The 7,254-nt window shown below is 39.7% G+C and overlaps 1 pseudogene; it reads right to left on the bottom strand.

The window, feature by feature from the left end:
- Positions 1–3,248: 3,248 nt before the first annotated feature.
- LOC122094789 lies at positions 3,249–4,928 on the bottom strand (annotated as a pseudogene).
- Between the last annotated feature and the right edge of the window lie 2,326 nt (positions 4,929–7,254).

The raw sequence follows: 7,254 nt of genomic DNA, 5'->3' as shown, positions 1-7,254 counted from the left end.
ACAGAGGACAGTAGGTTTGTAACAATTAGTTTGTTATCTTTCTCTAGATCAATAATCAATGGTTCAGGCAGCGGCTCAAGGGTTTAGAGGGTGTTGAAGTTGTGAAGGTGTTGAAGCTAGCGGGGTAAATTTTCCAAAGTGCTACCAAATTACCATACTTCCGAACAACTGTCTTGTTTCTTGAAGGACAATAATAACCCTACCAAATTTCCATAACAGGTTACCCAATCTTTTCTTTCTTAGTTTAGGAATTTCTGGTACTTATATATTTTCAATTTGGATAAAATTATATCATCTGTGAACATCATTCTCTCTCCTTTCGAATTTTAGAAACTAATTCAATTTTAGATATCCCTCTCTCTCTCTAGAGTTTTGGAAACTAAACTGGCTAAAAAAAACTGAGATTTTAAAAAAATATATAAAATAAATAAATAAATAAAATAAAATAAAATAAATAAAAAAGAAAAGGGAGAAAAGCAAAGATCAGGCAAAAATCTTATGGTTTTTCAAAAGTCTTCTTAGTTTGATCATCTTCTAAATTGAGTTCATGTTCTGGTTCTTCAGTATTGTTCAACCCAAAGCAAGTTGTTATTCTGGTTCTTCAAAATTATTCTAGTTCATCTTTTATTGCTTGGGTATTATGTTTGAACACATCAATGGAGCCACTAATACACAATGTCTGGCGTTCAAATTTTGAGGAAGAGATGTTTTCCATAAAAAGCATAGTACACAGTTGCAATCGGATTGCCTTTGATACTGAATTTCCTGGTTTTTTGCGCAACACACTAAGAACTAACCTAACCCGACCCAACCCTGACCCAGGGGTGAGGGTTCAAAACTTCAGGGTCAGAAAACTTGGCCCTAGCCCTGTTCGGGCTCAAGACGCTCCAGGGCGGGTTCGGGTTGTGAGGGCTAAACTTTCACCTCTAAGTCCTAACATTATGATCTAAGTTAAAGTTTAAAAAATATATAGGAATTAGATCCATGGTAGGTTTGTAACAGTTAGTATGTTATCTTTCTATATATCGAAAATCAACGGTTCAGGCAACAACTCCTCGAGGTTTTAATGGTGGTGAAGCTGTGAAGGTGTTGAGGCCAGTGTGGCAAATTTTCCGAAGGGCTACTATATTACCATAGTTCCCAACAACTGTCTTGTTTCTTAAAGGACAATAATAATCCTACCTAATTTCCATAATGGGTTACCCAATTTATTCCTTCTTTGTTTAGGACTTTTTGGTACTTATATATTTTCAACTTGGATAAAATCAAATCGTCAGTGGTTTGTGAACATCATTCTCTCTCCTTTCAAATTTTAGTAACTTATTCAATTTTAGATATCCCTCTCTTTTTGTAGATTTTTGGAAACTAGACCAGCTGAAACAAACTGAGATTCTAAAAAACAAAAGGGAGAAAAGCAGAGATCAGGCAAAAATCTTCTAGTTTTTCAAAAGTGTTTTTAGTTTGATCGTCTTCTCTCAAACTGAGTTCCTATTTTAGTTCTTCAATACTGCTTAGCCCAAAGCGAGTTGTTATTCTGGTTCTTTAAAATTGTTCAAGTTCATCTTTTCTTGTTTAGGTATTCTTTTTTAACAAATCAATAGAGCCATTGATAAGCAATGTCTGGCGTTAAATTTTGAGGAAGAGATGCTTTCCATAGAAAGCATAGTGCACAGTTATAATCGAATTGCCTTTAATACTAGATTTCCTAGTTTTCTACGCAACACACCTAGAACTGCATCTAAAACTGATCGGTATGAAGATATCAAGCTCAATGTCGATAGCTTGAAGCCTATACAGTTCGGCCTCACATTCATCAATGCATACGGTAATCTCCCTTACTCTGGTGGTGTTTGGAAATTTAATTTTAATGATTTTGATCTTGCCATCGATCTTCACGTGACTACATCCGTTGAGTTATTACGTCGGAATGAGATTGATTTGGAAAAGAACAAGAGGGAAGGAGTTGAAATTAATGCATTTTCTACTCTGTTCAGAAACATCATAAGGTGTGAAGGACATTAGATTCAATGGCTCACATTTCATGGGGTTTATGACATTGATTACTTCATAAAGGTCTTGAATGCAAATAAACTGATGTCGCTTCAAGAGTTCATGACTATGGTTGGAGCCATCTTTCCTCGGCTTTATGATCTAAAATTCATAGCCAAGTTTTGTCATCGATTGTTAGGTGGAGAGTTCGGCTTGGAACGTCTAGCTAAGATACTTGAGGTGAAGCATGTTAGGGAGACTCATCAAGTGGGTTCTGATAGCTTGATCACGAGCAATGTGTTTTCAAAGATGAAAAAAGTTTATCAACTAATTGAAGGAGCTTATGAAGGTTATCTCTATGGTATTAGCTTTAGAAAGAGAAGGTGGGTCCCACTTGTGCCACCCTGGCCCCACTTCATCACTGTGGTTCCAAATGGTATTACCATGGATGACTTTCCTTTGGGACAGTCAGTAGTCCAGTTAAGTGGTCTCGTTGTCATGCATTAGTTTCTACTGTTCATGTTCCACACTGTCAATGGAATATGTACCATGGGAATGTAATCTAAGAATTTTACCATTGTAATATTGATTTGATTAATGAAGAAACAGAGAAACTTTTTTCCCTTTTACTGCTTATGAATTGCTTCCCTACTAGCTTCTTAATAGCTTCCCTAATGTTGTTAGATTTTATAGTTAGTTTCCTTTTAAAAATCAGAATTAGAATGGCAAATCTGTCAATATGGATTGAAACCGATCATGATTGATTCCGATCTAAGGATTGTAGAGCTATCAATTCTAGAATTTTTGGCATTGGATTGTTGGGTTTACATTTGAAGGACCAATTCTAAGATTTTAGGGTTCAATTTCGGCCAATTTGGTTCCAAATGATAGATAGACAAATATCAATTTGATCACCGAGGAGTCAAAACCAAAAAACCCTTTGACCTTTATCTCTTCCCATTTATTTGTATCATTTATCCCCTCCACATGGGACAAGAGGGAAGCATAGATCATATCCAAGAGATTCTTTTGCATCTTCAAAGGCACACTAAAGTTGCCACACCGTAGCTCTGACACCATTTGTTGGGATATGGATTTTATCCTCTTTTTTTTATTAGAAAAATTCAGCCTTTTTCCTTTTCCAAAAGTTACACCTGAATTCTTGAATGATACAATGAATTAAATGGTAAAGAATGTTAACAAGTATTAGTATATATAATAGTGATTGCCATGAAGGTACTATGCCTATACCAACAATGATGCAAAGCAGCGAACCATATAAATAGCACATAATTCTAATACCAGAGTCCAGAGCCAATCGGCAACCTACACATCCCCAGTCAAGCTTGTTACAATAATCTTACCAATGCTATGATCCTGATGTCTTCTACTTTCAAGCTATGTTATTGAAAAATCCTCACCTAGAGTCAAATCCTTGTTAAGAACATAACCAGTCTTCTTCAGCTTCATATGAAGATCATGGAGAACGGCATAGATCAGCTTAATCTCACTATGAGACTCATCACCAACCACAGACACATGGACTCTATTCCCTACCTCAATCCAGCTACAACCAGGCTGTTTCTTCAACCCTTCATCCTTCGTCTTCAACCTCACTCGAGCAGCTTCTTTCCATTTCCCTGCTGAATCATATATGTTTGATAGCAACATGTAAGTCCCTGCATCATCTGGCTCCCTTGAACATTACACCCTGCAAGAAGAGCTCCTCGCACATTAGTAGATGGCTTAGTCCATGACTAATGCTCTATGAATCAAGCGCCTCCTTAAGCCTTCAGCTCGCCCGCAAAGATCAACCAAACAAGCATAATTGTATTCTCTTACATCAATGGATCTTTCTTCAATCCCTCAATATACTTCATACCCTCATCCACCAAACCAGTGGCTGCAAGCGGAGAGCACCCCAACATAAGTGACATCTTCAGGTTTGAACTCGTATTTTTGCATTTCTTTGAACAGGTAGATCGCTTCTCTACCATAGCCATGTTGTGCATAGGCTGCAATTATTCCATTCCAAGACACAACATCCCTTTGGCTTGTTCTATCGAACATATCTCTTGCAACGTCTATCTCCCCGTACTTAGAGTACATACTTATGAGGGCCGATTCTACAAGTGTACTATTCTGGAAAACTGTTCTGCTTATGATCTGATGGATTTGCCTTCCCTCACCAAGCCCTGCTAAATTGCTACAAGCACCTAATATTCTTACGAAGGTTCCTTGATTAGGCTTGATTCCGTCAGCCTGCATTACTGAGAAAACCTTTAAAGCTTACTCAATCTGCCCATCTTGAACATATCCAGTGATCATCTTGAACAGTTTCCTGGCTCTCCCTAGATCTTCATTCTGAATAAGGCCCATAATCATCGTATTCCAAGATGGAATGTCCCTCTCAGTCATTCTCTCAAACAAGTCTTGAGCTTCATCCAGTCTCAAATTTTGGGCATAACCAGTTATCATGGCATTCCAAGAAACAATATTCCGCTCAGGCATCTTACAAATAGAGCTCTTGCTTCATCAGACCTGCAATCATTGTTGTCCAAGATATAAAATCTCTTTCTGGCATCCTGTCAAAAAAGTCACCCTGCTTCATCAATTCTTCCATGTTGAGCCATGGCTGTTATAATTGTGTTCCAAGAAACAACATTGCTATCAGGCATTTTCTGGAAAAATAGCTCAAAAGAAGAAACAATTCGACCATTCTGTGCACACCCAGAAATCATGGTGTTCCAAGAGATGATATTCTTGTGAGGCATCTGCCTAAAAGGCTCCTCTGCTCCTAAAATCTGGTTCAATTGGATATAGCCAGACAGCATTGCTGGCCATGTTACAACATCCCGCATAGGCATTCGATCAAAGATTTGACGAGCCTCAGGCCAAACCGACCCATTGACACCCCTATGTGAGATAATTGCTTTCATGTAACCACAACCGTTATCATATCAATTGATTAATATTAATTAGAATATTAATATTTATACCAATACGAATGGTCGATACCATCGATTCGATGTTAATACTGAAAATCATGACCATATGAAAAAAAGGCTTGTCAATCGGTGAGGTTGTGCTGGGTCAATCTGTCTTCCCACTTCAGGACCTCATATCATGATCGACACATTTACGTAATCGCTGATATTTTATTCAACTCATCCGTGGATTGCCCATATGGTTATGGTGAATTGGAGATTGTGTGGATAGACGCACGGTCGTAGGTTGGATTTTCCATCTGTGGATCTGCGATTCAAGTGGAGACCGTGACGATAGATTACTGCTATAAAGCTATTGAGACATTTATCTTTAACCAGACTCTAAATGAGCTGTAGCATTTAAACATTTTTGACTAAATTGGGGCTATTGATTGATAGGTCTCAATCGGATAACCATTGGATAGGATTTCAGATTTTCCCCACATAAAATGACCGAATAACATTAAATCTGGGTTTAAGTCTGACACAATTAACAAGCGGGCTGAGCCCTGCTTTGGATTTTACCGATTAGGCTCGCTCGGGCTGGAATTTACATCTCAGCAAACCCTCAGAAAGAAAAACAAACAAAACAGAAGTCTAAAGCATTTGGAATCGAAATCAAAACTTATTATTTTATCCATTGTAAGAGGGAGAGAGAGTCAACATGGTTTTAGTGCATTGTATTGGATCCATGGTTCTAAGTATTGGTATCGGATAGTTTGTATTTGGCGATCCATAATGATTTGACATGTCTCTAATCACGATACTTAATCGATATCATATCAATTGAACGATACGAATCAAGGGTAAAAAAGTCATAAAACCTGATTTTTTTTAAAAATAAATAAGAATATTTTTATCCGATATGGATGATCCAATACCTATTCTGATATCATGCATTAAAACCATGATTGAATACCATATCATTATCGCCTGTATGGATTATAATCTTCCAGTCATTTCTTTCTGGGTTTTTCGGGTAAATCTATATTTCTTCTTGAAACTGGTCATGATAGTTAATTTATATCATCAGAATATAGGAATGCGATCTACATTGATGTTTTGTCCAGTTTATTTTTTCTACGTCAACTTTTGAAAAGAATCAATTCTTCTTTTGTTAAAAATTCCCTTCTTCTTTCTTTTCTTCCCTTTTTTTTTTTTTTTTTTTTTTTAAATAATGTCAAGTTCCATTAAGGATCTTCCACAAATGGCAGTTAAAAAGTCAAACAAAGTGGGTTAATATCCACAAACAAACAATGACAGTTGGAAGGTGATATAGCCAAACTGACATTTCGGTGAGGGCAATGACACGTGTCGCCTCTGAGACACGTGTCCCCCGCCAGACGAAGGTTCCAAGAAACCACTCACGCTCAAGCACGCTCAATCACCGAGGCACGCTCGCAAAATCACGCAAGATCACGTCGTCTGCATGAGGGGAATATTCCCCCCAGAAGGTTGGACATATTCGAGTGGGACTCTAAGAGGGAAGAAGGGGGAAAACCCTAAACCCTAAGAGCTATATAAGAAGGCACGGAAGAAAGGGGAAGGTAAGTTCTGATACCCTCACCATTACTCCCTTATTGAACTGTGCGGCCGACCCTGACTTGAGCGTCGGAGGACTAACCCCGGACAAAGCTCCGGGCCTCCGTCGTCTGTGTTTGTGTAGGTTCGACTAGCGGGGTATTTTTGGCAGCAACAGATTGGCGCCATCTGTGGGAACGACGGTAATGGTGGGGAGAACCTACAACCAAAAAAGGACGAGAGCGACGTCCAACATAGACATGGGGGAAGAACCTTCAGGGGAGCTTCCTCCCTCGGCGGAGATAGGACGAGAAAGGGGCCATGACGACCGGGAAGTGTCCGTTAGATACCAGCGTTCGGCTGGATATTCAGTACGTGAAGGCAGCGACCATCAGCCTCCTGCAGCCCAGGAGTACGTGACGAGGCAGCAGTTCGAAGACCTCCAGGACAAATGTAATCGGATGGCCGAGACTATGAGGGAGGTCTCCAAAGCTGTCTCCCACAGGACCGGCGGAGCACCCCCAGGTCCCCACGTCCAGTTTGAGAGGGCTCGAGATGAAGACCGAAGCAGTACGGGATCGACAAGGGCCGGTCGTGACCCTCGAAGCAGAGCAAGGGAGAGTCCCGCGCCCCGAAGTAGGACGCGACGCGCCGCTAGAGACCCGCATGGGGATCCGCACCAAGGAGACAAACAGAGGTCCGAGGACTCGGGATTAAAGAGGATGATCCTAGACCTGAAGGACGAGATCAGAAAGGT

The sequence above is a fragment of the Macadamia integrifolia genome, chromosome 12, assembly GCF_013358625.1.
Source record: "Macadamia integrifolia cultivar HAES 741 chromosome 12, SCU_Mint_v3, whole genome shotgun sequence".
NCBI classification, from domain to species: Eukaryota; Viridiplantae; Streptophyta; class Magnoliopsida; order Proteales; family Proteaceae; genus Macadamia; species Macadamia integrifolia.
Note: the sequence above shows the minus strand (reverse complement) of the source record. Positions and strands in the feature narration are given on the sequence as shown.